At 44.2% G+C, this 17,156-nt stretch overlaps 1 protein-coding gene across 11 annotated transcripts in view; it reads left to right on the top strand.

Annotated features, from left to right (window-relative positions):
• The window catches only part of FOXP1 (forkhead box P1), a 341,592-nt gene that overhangs the window by 44,421 nt on the left and 280,015 nt on the right, over positions 1-17,156 (top strand). The window contains exon 1 of one of the 11 annotated variants that reach the window (XM_052678953.1): positions 7,205-7,245. The exons of the other annotated variants lie outside the window; for them this stretch is intronic. The gene's annotated coding sequence lies outside the window, so the exon portion shown is untranslated. Of the gene's footprint in view, positions 1-7,204; positions 7,246-17,156 lie in introns of those variants that run through there. 11 annotated transcript variants of the gene reach the window in all.

Raw genomic sequence — 17,156 nt, 5'->3', positions numbered from 1 at the left:
TGTGGAGCTGCCTTCCCCGTCGAGCCTGTGTGGCTCACGAGGCCTTTGCTCTCAAATAAATATCCATCATTGCTTTTAACAGCCCAGTTTGGAATTGTGGTATGGAGAATCTGAAGCGTTTTGGGACCTTTGTTGGCAGGAGGTGCCGTAGGACCGGGCTGCATCCCACCAGCTGCGGGGTGCAGGATGGCCCTGCTGCAGGAGGAAGGACAGCGTCAGGGCCTTTGTGCTTATTGTTCTCAGCAGAGCTGTACTGGAACCAATAAAGTTGTTGCCACCACTACTTTGAGAAAAAGTAACTGCAGCTGAGAATGAGAGAGGCAAAATTATGAATCAAAAAAGCCAACGCCAAGCCCATTATTTTTACTCTTGGGAAAAAAAAAAGAGTATCTTTCCAGTCTTTCTTTTTTTTTTTCTTTTCACATGGAGTGAATCTTTGGGACACTAATGTTCTGCTGTCAGGTTTGTTTAAAGATTGTTTTGACAGTGCCTTTTTGGGGTCAGATCTTGAAGTTTTTCTCCATGTGTTTTGGCTAGGCAGAACTCCCAGTGTCTCAGCAGAAGCTTTTCCAAAAGAGGGAAAGACTAATACTGCTCGATTTAATTGAGAATGTTGTCTGAACAAACAAGAGAGAGGTGCAGGGTTTTTGGTTTTAAAATGCATATATATGTTTTAAATAGCAGAGCATGGTGTGCAGCTGAGCAGCACGTGCCTGCAGGTGGGTTTGGGGCAGAGCCCTCACCTCTGCTCTGCCCTTGGTGCTCCGGGGCTCAGCCTTCACATGGGTTTCCAGATTTTTATAGGCTTAAATCAAACCTGAAGTCTGCTTCAGTGTAATGTTTTTGTGGTTTAATGTTCTTGGAGATTTTTTACAGTGTTTCTTTTAAATTCTGTCACTGAAGTGTATGAGAGTTGACAAGTGTAAATATGTAGTTAGACAATTTCAAAAGTGTATTATTTACTGATCGACCATAATGGCTCCAAAGGAGCCATTATACTCAATCATATCATGTCACTCCGTGGCACTTATTATGATGGTAATATGGATATGCATATTATTTTTTTTTTTTAAAGCAAGAGAAGCTTTATTGTGCATGTGTAAAAAGCTGTTTTTAATTGTCAGTAATGCTCTGAGCTTTTTTTTTTTATGTATGGAGATTTCAAACCACCTATGGCTAGCAGCCTGCAAAGTGTGGTAGCAGAGATCTGTGTTTGTGTAAAGATGAAAAAAGCCATGCTTGATATTTACAGCAATGGGACTGCATCTCCTTAATATGGCTCTTTTATGGCTTTATTAGATCCGAGGGCAACCTAGAACCCTAACCTGAGAGCTTGGCAGGTAAAAGCTTTCCGTTTTATCTCTGCAGCTTTCATCTGCTCCTGTAAGCTCTTTCCCTGACTTCCTAATTGTGTTTGTGACATTAGCAAATGGCTGGTCTGAAAATACCGTGCCGTGTAAGTCATGTTAATACAGCAGTCTTTTTTTAAGGTGTCACAGAAGATGTCTTTTTGTAGCGCTGGGGTAGAGAAGGGAAGAGAGAAGGCAGAATGAGAACATTGAACCATAAAAAATAAAAGAAAGAGACAGGCAGAGAGCTGGGAGTGCTAAATATGCTTCAGCCTTTCGGTAAGGTTGGTCTCAGCTGAGGAGGAGGTAGGAGCTGTGAGCTTGCTTGCTGGAAATGTCCACAAAGCTTTTCGTGGAGGAGGAAGGAGAGGTGAAGCTGCAGCGAGCAGGTGTGGGTAGCAAGTCTGCCATGGGGCACAGCAAACTCACTGTGGAGCAACACTAGGGAGAGGAGGAGGAATCGGAGGCATTTCCTAACGTAGAAATGAGGATGTGTCTGTCTGTAGCTGTTGCTGCTCAGAGGTGGGGAAAGAGTAAGGGAATCCAGCTGTGCTGGGGAAGGACTGGCAAAAGGCATGAGCAGGGTGAAGCCTACCTCATGGCTACAGACAATAGATCAGGAAGAGAAGAGAAAAATGCGAGGAGGTTGAAGAATGATGGACCGTAGCAGGGCTGCCTGGGGTGTGGGACCTCCTCACATGTGCAGTGGGCGCTCTACCTGAGCTTGGGCTGCGAGGGAAGCAGGAGGCGCTGCTGTCAGTGCCTTCATCTCAGCTGCAGGGTGTCAGAGCAGGTGACTTCTTTGTCTTTCCTATTCAGACATGAGGACCAGTTCTGCTTTGTTGCTCTGTTATCAAAGGAGTTATTTACACTGCTCAGAATGAAGTAGGGCTAATTACTGGCTGGCTTTTTTCCCTCTTATTCTAAAGAACCTTCCATTGGAAATGCATTGTGCTTTAAATATAGGAAAATTAACCATTAGATGCTAGAATGAGCCAATTTTGAGTAGTTCAGGGGTGGAAGGACACACACGTGATTTTGCAAATGATAAACTGCTAACAGCCAGATTTCCTTGCAACAGTTTTTCAAAGAATAATAGCAACAGGGACTTTTAGCCAATCCTGCATTAATTCTAACTTGTCTCTTTCTGAAATTATATTAAAACCATTTGTTCTCTTTTGCAGTACTGAACAAGAAGCATGAGAGGGAGTGGATACCTGTAACTGTTTCTGTCCTTGACCTACATAAGCAACTGTATTTGGGCACAGGGCTGAGCCTTGTAATTGTGAAAGGACGAGGGGAGCTTAAGCTTAAGTATTTCCTTTGAGATGCTTCTTGCTTAGAAGAGTTAGTAGTGGCTAAAGTCTCATCGACTGGGATGCTAAACATCAGTGATATTTCCATTGGCATTGTTGGCTGAATATTCCTAATAAGTGGTAGAGCATCTCATTTGTATGAGGGTGGGGTCTGTGAAGCTGCTGTGCATTTGTACGCACACACGCACTAGCACACAACACTTGTTGATGATTCAGAACAGGAGTAGAGTAATTCAGATCTTGGGCTGCCTCACATGTGATTGGCTTCCTCTCTGGGGGACTTATTTTAGGGAAAAATCAATGTCAACTGAAAAACATTCCATTCTGAAAAGACAAAAATTCCCCTACTTGTGAAAATGTGTCTTGGCAGCTGATTTAACTTATGATACAAGATTTAACACTTTTCACTAAACATGAATATTTACCATGGCAACAGCTACGTTATGGGCCACATGTTGGAGACTTGCATGTTGTTGCAGAAACTTGTAAGTCACTGTGTTCTGCTCAGCCCTTGTTCCTGTGCAGCCATGGTGTGCCTGGAGCCCTGTCCTGTGTGCCCTGGGACAGTCGGAGCCACATGGGTCTGCAGTGTCCTCGGTTGCTCTGCCTGTGGCCGTGCCCCATGCTGCTGTCCTGGCCCTCGTCACCTCTCAGTTGTGGTGAGAGTCACTTTCTGGGGACCCTGTAGAAGTGTGACATGGGGACAGGTGCTGGCAGCCACCATCCCAGCAGGGAGGTGACATGTTGCTGTGCTGCAGGTGTGGGGCTCTGAGTGTGGAGTTGTTAGAAGAGGAAGCAAGGCTTGGCTGCATATACCTTGAATGGCAGCAGGTTTGTTTTATTTATTTTTGCAACATAGGAGAATATAAATTCTCTTGCTTTAGGTTGAAGCTAGCACGGGGCCACACAGAAACTGCTTTTCCAGAGATAAAAGCTGTGTTAAAATGTGTCTTGTACCTGCAGGTGGAGATGGAGGTCTTGGCCATCGTTAAGGAAAAGGCATTGGCCTGCAGGGGTTCAGACCTTTCTTATTCTGGGCACTGATGGTGGCTCCAACCTTTCTCTTTCATTACGGTACTCCAAATTAAATAGTCCGTATTTGGGATTTAATCCTGTACAGATATATCTGTTTTTAAGTCCTGCCAGCCTACGTATATGTGGCTAAGAAAAAGGCAGCCTCTGAGTAGGGACCTCTGATTCTTGTTCTCCTCAAATATCCTATTGGGATTTCAGTTACATGTGAATGTTAAACCTTGTTTGTTACTAAGGTGACTATGGTGTCAAGGTTATGGGAATGGTGTAGTATTATAAATGCAAAGATAATGCAAAAAAGAAAAATAGTTGTGTTGGCTAAAACCATCCTATTCCTATGGCATAAAGTTGCACACTATCCCACATTTCAATTCTCGTTCTATTAAATTACCTGTTTAATAATTTGAATCCAGTGTTATTTTTATATTATATTGCAAATGTGTGACTGTGAGGTTATTTTTAAGATATATTTATTAAGGGAATGAATACAATAAGACAAGTCATTGCAGCCCACATACAGTTCCTTGACTTCTCATTTTATGATGTTTCAATTGCATATGATTACTGAATGTAAGTTTTAACTTTTATGGGGCTTCATTACAGATGCAGCTGTGTAGAGAGAAATTCAATAGAAATTCAATTTTTTTAAAAAGCTTTAAAAGTGTATTGAGATGGAGCAACGTGATGGAATATAACCTGAGGCTTCCTGCTCTGAGCTTGGATGCGCACTTGTGGGGTCTTCAAGGACTCAGATGCATTGCAGTGGGAATTTGCCTGTTGCTGGTGGTGCAGAGGTCTGTGTGTTTGAGGTGCAGGAGGTCTCAGCATCCCATAGGGTGTTTGCCTCCTCTGGACAGCACATGGAAGAGCAGAGGTGTCCTCAGCTGGGGAAAGGAGTAGGATGAACTTACTTGGGGCAAGGACCAGGATGAAATGCAGTTCTCTGTCCAGATGGAGAAATACAGTTTCAGTGAATTCGTGGTGTTCTTTTCTGCTTGAGAATCCAAGTAAAAGGAACTCAAGAGAAAACAACACTGAACAGAATCTCAGCAAGCAAGTGCTGGAAAAACAAATTTAAGGGCATATTTGAAGGAATAGATGCGGTAAATGAGTAGGTCTGCTGGTGGTTAAATGCTGCAGTGCTTTGTGTGAGTTCTAAGCAGGAACATATCACATCAAATATAGTTTAGTGGAACAATCTATTGGCATAATATGTTTGTTTTTAACGTATGGGAATATAAACTTCTGTAACTGTATGATCATGTCTCTTAGTAGCAAGGAACCCTCCTATTGAAAACTGTGACATTGGCTGTTCATAGAAAGTATGGCACGTATTACAGACTGTCTATTTCCAAACATCAATGTCCTGTAAGGGTGCAAACTGAAATCCAGGGCAAAATTTCTTGGGACATAAGGAGGGAAAGCACTTTCAGGATAAGTGCTTGGGACATAAGGAGGGAAGCTTTCAGATTTATTCACTGATTCTTAGCCTTTGATATGCTGGTGCAGCTCTGCAGCTCTTAGGGCAGTTGCAAAGTCTTGGCCCTGTTCCTCATGCTGTAGTGCCTGTGGAGCAATTGTTCAGGTGAGCTCAGGGCTGGGAAATGTCTCATTTCCATTTCAGGAAGCCTCTCTGGTAGCTCCAGCAGCATGGGGATATCCCCACAGCAGCGTGGTTTTCTCTTGGATTCCCTTCCTTGTGCTTAGGGTGAAGTCATGAGTGGTAACTCCTGGGCTGTCATCCTGTCGTGATGAAACACGTTGAGTGATAAAGGAGCAGAAGTGGTTGGGGGACAACATCTCTCTGCTTTTGTTTTTAACTGGGTGTCCCTCGTTCATGCTGAGCCCTCCAGCTGTGTGATGTGGCGCTGGCAGGGAGGATAGCAGCCAGCTTTAAATGCAGGGCTTCCAAAATCTGTTCTCTGGTGTTGAAAGCAGCTTGGCATCCTTACTTAAAACTGGAGATTGGTTCTCTGAGCAGTGACAAGTTTCATGAGGTAAAGAGGAAGGTGTGCCTGGCCTCAGGCTGGGAGCCGTCGGCTTATCAGGAGCTTGGGACCCCTTTGCGGGGAAAGGGCTGAGCGGAGCAGGGCTGCTTTGTGCTGCAGGAGCACAGTGAGTTGCCCTCAGAGCAGCAGCCCTAGGGAAATGGTTTTTCTGGGCTGTGCCACCTCCCACAACAAGGAAAAACTGATGAAAAGCAATGAAGCACACAATTACATAATGAAAAACAATAAAATGTGTCTTCCAATATGTACTACTAGCGACCATATGACTTTATTATAAAAGCTAAATATGATTGCATTTCCAGGTATTGTGCTGTGTGCTAAACTGCAGGGAAGACAGAACAACTAAGAAGGACAGGACTTCTTGTTTAATATAAACCTCAGACTTTGAAATGACACACAGCAGGGAATAAATGTCCATCATCTATCAAATGAGGTTTGAACGGTTTAGGTCACACTAGACAAACACTTCTCACCCTAAAACCTTCTTTTCATCTTCATTCATCAACAGCACCTTAAGCTGGTGCCTCTCTCCTCTTTTCATTCTCTCAAAAATAATAATCTGCTGGATGCCTACAAATCACTGGCTGCTGGCATTCGTTAGGCAGGTGATGAGCTGTGGCTGCTCCCATCTGCGCTCCTGCCTCAGGCCCTGCTCCCTGAGCAGTGGGTGCATGGAGAGGGACTGCAGAAGGGCTGGTGGGGACCGAACCCAGCCTGTAGACAGGGACAGAATGCATTCTCTGAGAGCTGTTCTCATGTATGGAAGTCCTAGCAGCCAGGTTTGGAGCTTCAAAAGAGGAAGGCAGACCTTCGCAACCAAATTCGTTCTCTCCTGCGGATCCTCCTTCTCCTTAGTGCTGCCCTGGTGGGTGCTTGTTCCCAGCAGCCTCTCTCTAATTTGTTTTCTTAGTCTGCAGGCTGAACTGCATCACTATGCCTTGTAATTTCTTCCTCCCTCCTAGGAGGTCCCAGGCTGAGCTTTGCACACTCTGTTCAATCCCCATTGCCTGGTAGGAAGCTACGTCTCTTACACTAGTCTTTGTCCAATACTCCTAATGTTTTTCTTATCCTTTTCTCATTTATGGTACTCCTCTTGGATTGGCTTCCCATGGTATAGTTTTTCTAATTGCATTGCTTGTTTGTTACTTTCTCACTTTTTTTTTTCTTCTTCTTTCCAACATACTTTTCTGGCTCCCACCTCAACTTCCTAGAAGTGATTTATGGAGCAGCACAGTCCCTGCTTCTCCAGGGCCGCAGAGCTTCCTCTTGTTTTCTGCCTTTTTTCTTGCTGTCATTCTGGACAACAACCTGTGTATGGGAACTGCTGAGTTAGGGCCTGAACTGCTGATTGAGCACCTGGGGAAAGGGCCTGGTCAGCCCTGAGAGCACAGGTGAAGGCAATGCACTTGTGTGACTGGAGCCTGGCTCCACCTCTCTTAGACCTCATTTAAGAGCTGACTGCCCCTGGGGAAGGCTTGCTTTCTGGAGATCCCTCCTTGGTGAAGCTTTCCCCTGCAAACCTAGAATCTTCTGATATGGGTGAGCTATCTTCTTTCCTACCTTTATAGTGTCTTTCTATCATGTTAGTTCTTCTGTCATCACACCTTTGTTGTAATGTCTGTCCCATCATATTTATCTATCCAATTGCTACAGCCATGGCTTTTTCACAATCACCAATTGATGTTAATACATGCAGTTGAAATGAGATGGGTAACAAAAAAGGTCTGTTTGAAGGTAGAATTCTGTGTGAGCAGAAATCTGTAAACCTGGACATGGTTTGTGAGGACAGCATCAGCTGTCTGACAGTGGAGGTGAAGGCAAAACTTACATTTTAGACATTTGTTTGCTGCCTTCTGATTTGGGGGTTTGGAGGATTTCACCATCCATTGGGATAGGGATCAGCATCGGGATGGGATCTGCCACCCACTCAGCTCATCACTGGCATTTGAGGTATTTTGGAGGGAGTCCAAACTCAGTTTGGTACCATCAGCTGCCTCAGTTTGGCACGGTGACGTGAAGCCACAGGGATGGGGTTTGCTCTGGGGTGGGCTCCCAGCGCCCGGCTCTCCGGTGGGGATTGGCAGACTGGCATCATAATTAATTGGGGAGGTGGATCTGCTCACCCGTGGGAAGTGGTCATACTTCACAGAGTATCTTGAGGGAAGCCAATTTCCTACCCCAATACCTTCCTCTTTTCCACTTCTCTCCTTCACAGTTTGAAGACTGTAAATCACTTATTTGAAATGTATTTAAGGAGAAGAATATTTTCCCCACTTAATGCTTTGTAGCAAGTATAGTTAGGATCAGTCATGTGCTAAAGGAAGAGAAATATTCTTCTTTGATACTGTATCTTCATTTTAGGCAGTTTCCTCTTGGACTCAGTTCTTAGATGATAATTCTGAGCTCTTGGATGCTGCTCATTTTGCCACTGAAAGAAAATGCAAAACAGGATATTTTAATATTATTAATAATGAATGTTTACATAATTAGCTCAATTACTTTGTTCAGTTTGACACTTTGTAATTGTGGACCTGTCTTCCTCTCCCTTTTGAAGCAGACTGGAAGAGATGGGAAGCACAGGGTGGAGAGGCAATCCTGCAGCACAGGGCATCTCCTGCATGGTCTCTTGGTCCCCACTGCACCTGCAGCCCTTGTCCTTCCACTATGCTCTCAGAACACTTTGAACCTCACTGAAATGTGCGTCTTTGAGATGTTTTACCTCCAACAGATCCCTGAAACATATTTTCTCTGTTAAATGAAGAATATGGTTTTTATGTGTAGTTGTTAGGGTCTGGAAGAGAGTGGGTTGTCTGCTGATGTAGATTTTTTTTGTGAATGGACTCTACCTTGTAAGGGTGAATTATGCATCCAACCTTTGATTGCCTCTGACATATTTAGATTGTGGATTTTGGATGTGTGTGGTGAAGAAGAATGTTCTGCCAAGATGCTTTTTCGGCCAATAGGAAGAAGCTGGTGGGGTGGTTCTGGTGGCGCTGGAGAAAAAGCGGAGGGGTTTTTGTTGGTGCTGTCTATACTTAAAGAAAAACCAAGGGTAATTGTGCTAACATGGTGCCACTGGAGGATGGGAAAGCCGAAGGAATTATTCGCTTTCCTGTTCTATCACTGTTTGGGCTCTTGTTCCTCTGTTTCTTCAGAAAGGCCCTGCAGCTTGCAGATAACAGAAATTAAATTAGTATTGATATAACATTAGACACTCCTATTAATATTGACAGCCTGTCGATACTGTTGTGCTGCTTTTGTAATACGGGAAGTTAACGGATAATGCTTTAAATAAAAACACTAATCTTATGATTGCTGAGCGCACAGCGGGGTCTTGACTCAGCTCCTTCCAGCTCCCCACCCCGTGAGCGGCTGCCCGCAGCGCATCCCTCGGTGGCCGCTCACCACATGCTGCCCTGTCCTGTGCTCTGAGCACTGGAGATACTTGCTGCTGTCAGGCTGGTTTGCTGGGATGAAGGTGGAAAATGCCTTGGTGATGTTGGTTTGGGAAGTTTGATGCTGGAAGCCTTCGAGGATGGCTCTGAGTTGTGGTCGCAAGTGAGAAAGGAGCAAAATCTCAGTGGGACCGTGCTGTGAGATGCTTGGGGTTGAAGCATGTACTGAGGTTGGAGGGCTGCCCCAACCTATGGCTCTTGTCTGGACGTTCAGCACGTGATAGCAACTATATGTTTCTGGTAAACTTTTTCTCTTCTTAAGTCTATCATGAAAATTGCCACGATCGTCAGAGCTCAGGTTATTTGTTAAATGGTGTAAAAAATACACTTTAGACAATAATGATTACTTTGGTAAACACAGATGTCTTTGCATTATGCAGTGGGTTTTGTACGCGAATTTGTACGTGTCTGTGAGACAGAAGTTGCCATCTACTTTGAAAAATGGGAAACACGATGGTGCTAATTGCCTCCCCCTTACCCGCCCCACCTGCTGCCTGGCCGCCAGCTGCGATGCGCTGAGCAGGTTGGCACTTGCACATGTGTGCCCGCTGCACTCCTGCCTCTCTAGAGCCTATTTGGGAGGGCATTTTCAAAGGGGGGAGGGAAGGCCTTTTATCTTGCTGAAAACCATCTCCTGATGATCGGTTATTCGCTGTGTTATTAATGCTTATTTGGGCATTACTTGGAACTGCTGGATTAAACAGCGTTCCTGTTATGTATTGAATAAAATGAAATACATGTCACAACAGCAGTGCTGTGATGGTGACAACCGTCCTTGGCTGTGCATCTCATTAGAAAGGTATACATTTTTCTTTGTTGTGCATCTGTGAATGACAGAAGTTGACAAACATGTTTTAAGAAGTTGCTGTTTGGAGGAAGTTGCATTTATGGCACAGAAACCAAGAGAAAGTGGTTGTTATGAAGGTAAATAACTATTTCTTACACATGCATTTTGTAAATCGCCCTTCGCTGCTGTAGTATTTACTTCTTGCTTTATTATTGCTTATATGTTGAAGGAGATTCTCATCTGTATCACTTACTCTTATAAAGGAATCCCCGAGGATTTGGAGTTCAGTTTGCATTGAAACCTGCACTTAGAACAGGATTAAAACTCTTGTATTTCACAGGTTTAAAGACTGAATTGATTCTCCAAATGTTTCACGTTAACTCCCAGGGGACATCTGGATTTTTCCATAATGTTGTTTTTTTGGGGGCAAAGCATTATTAACTTTGGCAGAGGAAGAATACCTGGGAGGAAAGCACCAGACTGGTGAGCTGAGTGGTGAGCCTGTGCATTTTTGAGATGTGCAGTGTGTGTGTGCCGTTGAGTCGTATCAGCCTGCACTTCAGTAGGTTGTGGTTAGTGGCCCGATGTAGATTTGCCTAACTTCAGAGCAGGGCAGTGACTCTGTGGACTCTTTGGTCTGATGTGGGATGAGCTGAGGAGCAGGAGAGAGATCAAGATTTGTTTGATTTTTTTTTTTTTTAATGTTTTTTTTTCCTAAAGCTAAGAATGAAGATGCACGCCATTTTAACTAAAATGGCTTCTGCCTATTCATAATGAATCAGAAAAGAATGCCGCAGTGCTGTTTGCATGACTCCACCATCCCATAGGCGTTGCATGGGCGCCAGGCGGTGCAGCATTGACCCGCAGGAACCTGAGCTCAGAATTGAGAAACCAGCAGTAAGAGGCAAGCAAAGGCTTGTGGCAGGCGATGCAGGGCAGGCAGCAGCCCGTCCTCCCTTTCCCACCATTCTGTCTCCTGCCCTGAGTGCTGACATGGGCTCTGCTCTGCAGGGAAACCTCGCTGCTGTCTTGGGGCGCGGAGTGGTGTCTGGGCTGTGGTTTACTGTGGTTATCTTCTTCTCATCGAAACTCATTCACCTCCCAGCATCCTGAAACAGAGAACACGATCTCTGCAGAAAGTCGTCATTTGTGGAAAAGTCACCAAGTTCCCAGCTTGTGCTCACCCTTCTTTCTGAAATGGTTTTACTTTTGTTACGAGTAACACCTAAAATTGCCACTTAATCTTGCAGCGCTCTGTTAAGTCTGTACTTTTGATTGCATAGCTGGGGTGGAGTTTCCTTTGGGAATTCAAGAAGTAGGAAGTGTTGTTTGTAGGGTTTTTTTTTTGTTGTTTTTTTTTTTTTTGCTGACTGGTGCTAATGTGTAGGTGGGGATGTGCTGCTGTTTTTGTAATACTTTTATTGTTTATGGAATTGTTAGTTAATTGATGGTAACAATGCCTGGAGCCTGGGAGAGGTAGTCTTTTATGTTTGCTCAAAGAAGAACAAGTAAATAATTGTATAACTTAAAAGGAGATTTGAGATTATTCTCCAGAGTTTATTTACCTTGCACATTTGTGTCTCCTGCTTCCATACCTTGTCATCAGATATCCCCAAAGGACTTTTTTTTTTGTTTGTTTCTGACAAAATGACACATGGCTTTTAGGATGCAAGAAGGCAGAGTGGAGCCTCCCAACCTGACCCTGCAGCAGGTGCTCCAGCTAACTTTGTTTCCTGCGGGTCCTCATTGCAGTGCTCAGGTCTTGAGTTGACAGTGTTCCTTTTCTACTCGAGATAAGTCCAGTGTGATACCTAGAAGCCAGTGAGGTATTTGATGAACAACAGGGTATCTTTGAACTCCTGTTAATTGCTTCATGGTTTACTCAGGATAGAACATACTGGTAACTTCCACATTTATCCAATGAAGTAAAATTCAAACCAGCCCACAAGCTGGAGAATGTTTTTTATTTAGATGTGGTGTAGTTCCATCTGGTCCACGTTAAGGACCCCAAAAATATATGTGATTAGCTTTATAGTTCACTGCTAAAGGTAGCAAAGCTGGCTTTTAACATTTTTCAAATTTGCAGCTAGCATCTCAAAACATTTGCTGGCATTTCCTGACTGTGATTACCAACCAAAGATTTTCTTGGTCATACATTGCATAGTTTCCCTGCTTAAAATAACACTGAAGCCTCTGCTGTTCTCTTTGTAACTCTTACGCAAGCTATCCATCTCTGTCAAGAGTGGTCAGTCTCAAATCCCAGAGCTCAGTGTTAGGAAACGTCAGATAACATATAGTATTAGAGTAGCAAAATTTATGGCTATCACCAGCGCTGAGCTTGTGCTCAATAAAATGAAGCACCATGCGGTAGTAACAGTAGGAAGTGTGCGTTGTGTTGCTTTACAACAAGTAAAAAGAGGATTTAAAGCACTTGCCAAGAACCCAAAAATGCCACCGGCTGCTCTGACTCAGCAGAGGGAGCTGCCCTGTTTGGGTTCCAGGTGTCCGTCTGCTCACCTGTGTGACCCAGTGCTGAATCCCCAGCATGAGCGGATGTGAGCTGGGGGGAGGAGGAGGTGGTGCGCACTGCTGCCTTTTGGGCAGCTCTTCTGCAGCGGCTGCCAGGAGCAGCCTGAGCAGCCTCTGGGGCAGCCTCAGCCCTAATGGGATGGAGAGCCCCAGTGCAGGGCGGTCTGTGGGGTTTTGTTGCCCCTGTTTCCTTGTGAACCATGCTGTTTAGCGTTGAAATGGGGAGCAGCTGCAGGTCTGGCTGACAGCCTGCCCCGAGCAGCACCACAGGCATACTTTTCTGAAATTCAATTTTTATAACAGTTTCAGTGGCCACAAGTTTCTCTTTTGGTGCTTAGTTCCCCTTTGCCTGCTCGTCCAGCAAATCCCTGCTGTCAGCTAGCACTGAAGGTCTGGAAGAATGCCCTGCTTTCTGCAGAGACACGTGGTATTATCTTAGTGCTGCACCTTTGTGCTGCTCATTGTGCTGAGAAGACTTGGGCACACGATGTGGACGTTGCTCCCTATCCTTGCATTAACCACTGCCCATGCCACACTGTTGGCTTCTGCATGCAGTGAGCTTCCTATGGGCACCGTTCCCTCTGCCCAGGCTAAGGTGGGAGTTTTACTACTGGTGCACTGTGGGGACTCTCTACCTCGAATATGTCCAGAAGTGTGCAGCAAGAAGTGCCAAGGATTTTCAGGAGTTGAGCTGGAGGTGTTGTTTGAAGTTAACCATATTTTATTTTCTCAAACCCTTTCTTAGGACTTCATTTATACAGTGCCGTGATGGGCATGGATAAACATAGTGATCGGATTACAGTGCAAGTGGAATAGGTGGACTCATTTTCTTTTTCTTTTCTCATAATAAAAATCTCAGAAATTCAGTTGCTTATCCCATAAAATGCACATTCCTGTTACGGATTAGCCGTGTTTTAATGGGGCTGTTCCTTATACAGTAGTCCATTAGCAGAGTGTCCTTTGATTTTTATACAGCGAATGTTTACCCAACGATGCAGGGAGGCCTGGCTGCAGCTCACCCTCTCCCCAGCCCTTCAGGTGGGGCACTGGGGCCGGAGCAAAGGACCCTCTGCAGGATGGGGCATGGCTGCATGGCGGGGCGGTGATGTGCTGGGATGCTGCATTGAGGGCAGAGGGATAAGGTTTGGTTATCGCTTCCTGGCACTCTTCTATTGCCCTTTCCTGACATTATGTGGAAGGAGTGATGTGGAGGGATGAAGACATCCTCTGTCCTTCTCTACCCGCAGAGCTGAACAGCAGCTTTCTGCGCCGCTTAAAATTGTAATTTTGGATAAAAGGCTGTGTAATAACTTGAGAAATGTGTGAGAAGATCTTGTGTTAATACTGTATAAACCTTCTTTAACTTCAGGAAGCTTAAAATCAAACTTGGCAGAGCTTACAAGGGCAGCGAACGTGGAGCCACTTGACTCTGGAGAAAGGCAGCGGCGGTGCGGAGCTCTGAAGCTGTCTGGTGCGAGTGCTGCTTGGGGTGGGGAGCAGAGCCAGCAGCACTTGGCCGTGCTGAATTGCCCTACTGAAGCCAGCAGTGCATTTGTTTTTTGTTTTTTTTTTTTTAGCAATGCTACCTGAAGGGTTGGAAGTGTTTCTGAATGCATGTGAAAATGTACGTGTGACCCTACCAGCGTCTCGCATGTTCTGTGCAGAGATTTTTCTTGCCTCTCTGGGAGGATCACACAGGAGAGTTTGCAGTGCAATTTGTGTTTGCTGGGCTTCAGGAAGGCAGGTGATGTGGGATGGGCAGGGCCATCGCTGCCCCAAATGTGATTCAGATGTGTTGTGACCTCCGGGAAGTGAATCTTTAGAGCAGCTGAAGTTAGAAATCTGGGATCAGTTTGGATGTTTGAAAGTCACAGCAACAACCATTTGTAAGAGCGTATCGTGCTCACTAGTAAGACTGCATAAGGGCACAGGATGAAGCATCTGATTTTTTTATTTTTTCCCTTTTGGCATTCTGTTTGCAACAATTACATGGCTCTCTATTAACTGTGCGTGGAAGAAAGCAGTGTTATGAAATGAAGAGAGATTTCCTTCATCTGTTACTTTGTAGGTAATTTTTGTGCTTTTTCCAGTATTTAAGTACCTCTTAACTGCTTGCTGTCCATCTGTATACCATTCATAGTACTGTAAACTAGTATATGTAGCCTGACCTTGTAACTTGCTTTGTTTGTGCATCTGCCAGTGCAATATGTTGTCTTTCCTTAAAATGCAAATATGCTCCACGCAGTACAGAGCTCCTTAGTCAATAAATAAATGGAGGTAAAAAACTGTACCTAATACCCATTTAATTTAAATTCATTTTATAAACATAAAGACGCCTTTTAAGAGAAGCTTTAATTCAGACTAGCACCTTGATTTGTGGTTGCCATGGAGAATCAAATCTGTCATTTGACAAGAAAAGTCACCCATTTATGACAGCACTTTATCTTGTCTCTCCAGGGGAAGAAAATGTCAAAAGTGAGAGCAGAAAAAAATAAAGCCTTGAAACACCAGAATTTCTTGATTTCATTTTTATTATTCAGCTATCATATCCTTTCTGATAATAGCGACTTGGTGAAAATAAATAATGTTCCTACAGTAAAATCAAATATTTCCTATTGGAATGGACAGGGCTCTTTGTGATTGTCAGTGCTGTGAAGTCTGGCAAGAAATAGTGTTATTAGATAAACCCACAGTGCCCAAATCCCATTTTCTTTTCATTACAGTGTCAAAATAATTATACCTGTGTAATTTGGGTAAGAAATTGTAGAATGAGTAAAACGGTCCATTGGAAGACACTGCTTTAAGCTTGTGTTCGTTATGAGGTGGGGTTTTTACATGTTGAACAACAACAGAAAGATGAGATTTTGCACAATTTCATTTGGGAAAAAAAAAACAAAAAAATGACCAAAATTCAGGTCATGTTGGTGTTCTTTCTGTGTGGACAAGACAGCAAGAGCTGTGTGCTGTGCTCCGTGCGGGGTTCCCTCATAGGCAGCTCATACCACTGGCTTAGAGAGCAGGGGTTGGAAGCTTCGGATTCTCATGTGCACCTCTCTGAAGAGTTTCAGACATGAGACAGCATTGTTTATCATCTGAAATTTTCTGAAGTGTTTTTATTTTGTAGGGTTATGGTATGGTGAGAGTGGGGTGGTTTTGGGAGTATAATGAGCTTTCATGAGTGTTTACGCGTGTGCATTTAATCCATACAGGCACTAACTTACCCCCAGGGGACTAACACTTACTGTAACATTGCATTACTTTTTACATAAATCTAAAAGGGCTGTTTGGATAACAAGACTGAAATAATCCACTCTGTGCTTCTTTCTTGAGGCAGCGCTTTTGCCTTTCACGGCATTGGATGTGGTTTGGGAGTAATCTCGTGTCAATGAGGTGGCATGAGAATAGAAAGTCCTTCAGCGGTGTGGTGCAGTGTGGGGCTGGGGGCGGCGTGCCTGGAGATTACAGGCATGGAGAGAAAGGAAAGGGTCGAAGCCTCTTTTTCTTGAAATTGGCTCGCAGCGCAGGATCCATAGCCAAAGCTGGTTGGGATCTGCTGTGAGAAAACAGGCAGCACAATGGTTCCCTATTCCTGCTTTCATGCCGTGTCTGAAGCCAAATCCTGCTCTTAAATACTTACGTGTAACTCCGGTTCACCTCGCAAGGCGGTCGCGATGCCGGTCCGGTGGCAGGTTGTGGCAGTAAGTGCTGTGCTGCGGTTCTCTCAAAATGTGTGCTGCTGCAAATGTCACCTTACTGGGGAAATACTTACAGATTGGGGTTTTTTTTTATTGTAGGGTTGGGTTTTTTTCTTTTTTTTTTCCCATCATGTAGTAACATCGTGTCATCTAAAGTGTGTTATCATGGGCTACCAGAATGTGGTAACTTAGTTTTTTTTGTGAGACCATCTGGAATAAAAGAGGGTGAATTAAACATGCTCTCTAGGGTTATGGAATCTTAAAGATATTAAGGGGCTTGATTTCCATAATGTCTGCCTCTCCTGTTGCCCAACTGTTGATATAATCTGTTTTAAAATCGATTTGCTGTCATCGTGTAATCAAAGCCTTAATTGCATCATCATTGACTTCAGCGTTTTTTTTGCTGAAAAATTGGTGTGGTGGATAGTAAAAATACTGTGAAAAATGAGCAAGTGTTGGAAAGGATTTTGCTGGGTGTACTGTCTCTGGGAAGCGAGCTGAAATTGCCACCAGTACCAAAGTAATCCACGAGCCCCACCATTCAGTGAGAGCTTTGAAATTATTTTCCTCTGCTCACAACCTTGAGGTCTGATACCACACAGCATTTAACTCGCTGAGAGTATCCTAAGGAGTCGTACAAGATTTAGCACAGCCTTGTCAGAACTATCTTTTCAAGTATTTAGTCCTCTTCTAACTGTAACTCTTTACTTAAGGAAAAGGAGAAAGAGGGGGCTGGTAAAGCTGCTTGTTTGCTCCAAGATTGTTCCCTGCAGTACGGAATTATCTCCCATAAACTCTGTCCAAGGGAAGGCTCTATAAAGATTAAATATTTTTATGTAACAAAAAAATGTGAGCAACTTGTCTATCTTGTTTCCGATGGATGCTGTCAGAAATGGCTGATATCCTGTCCTGGAAATCACAGATGGGAACTTCATCTCGGCACGGTGCTGCAGCAGTAACAAAATGAAAGTAGCAGAGTCTCAT

The sequence above is a fragment of the Tympanuchus pallidicinctus genome, unplaced genomic scaffold (assembly GCF_026119805.1).
Source record: "Tympanuchus pallidicinctus isolate F22 unplaced genomic scaffold, pur_lepc_1.0 scaffold17, whole genome shotgun sequence".
In the NCBI taxonomy this organism is placed as follows: domain Eukaryota; kingdom Metazoa; phylum Chordata; class Aves; order Galliformes; family Phasianidae; genus Tympanuchus; species Tympanuchus pallidicinctus.
Note: the sequence above shows the minus strand (reverse complement) of the source record. Positions and strands in the feature narration are given on the sequence as shown.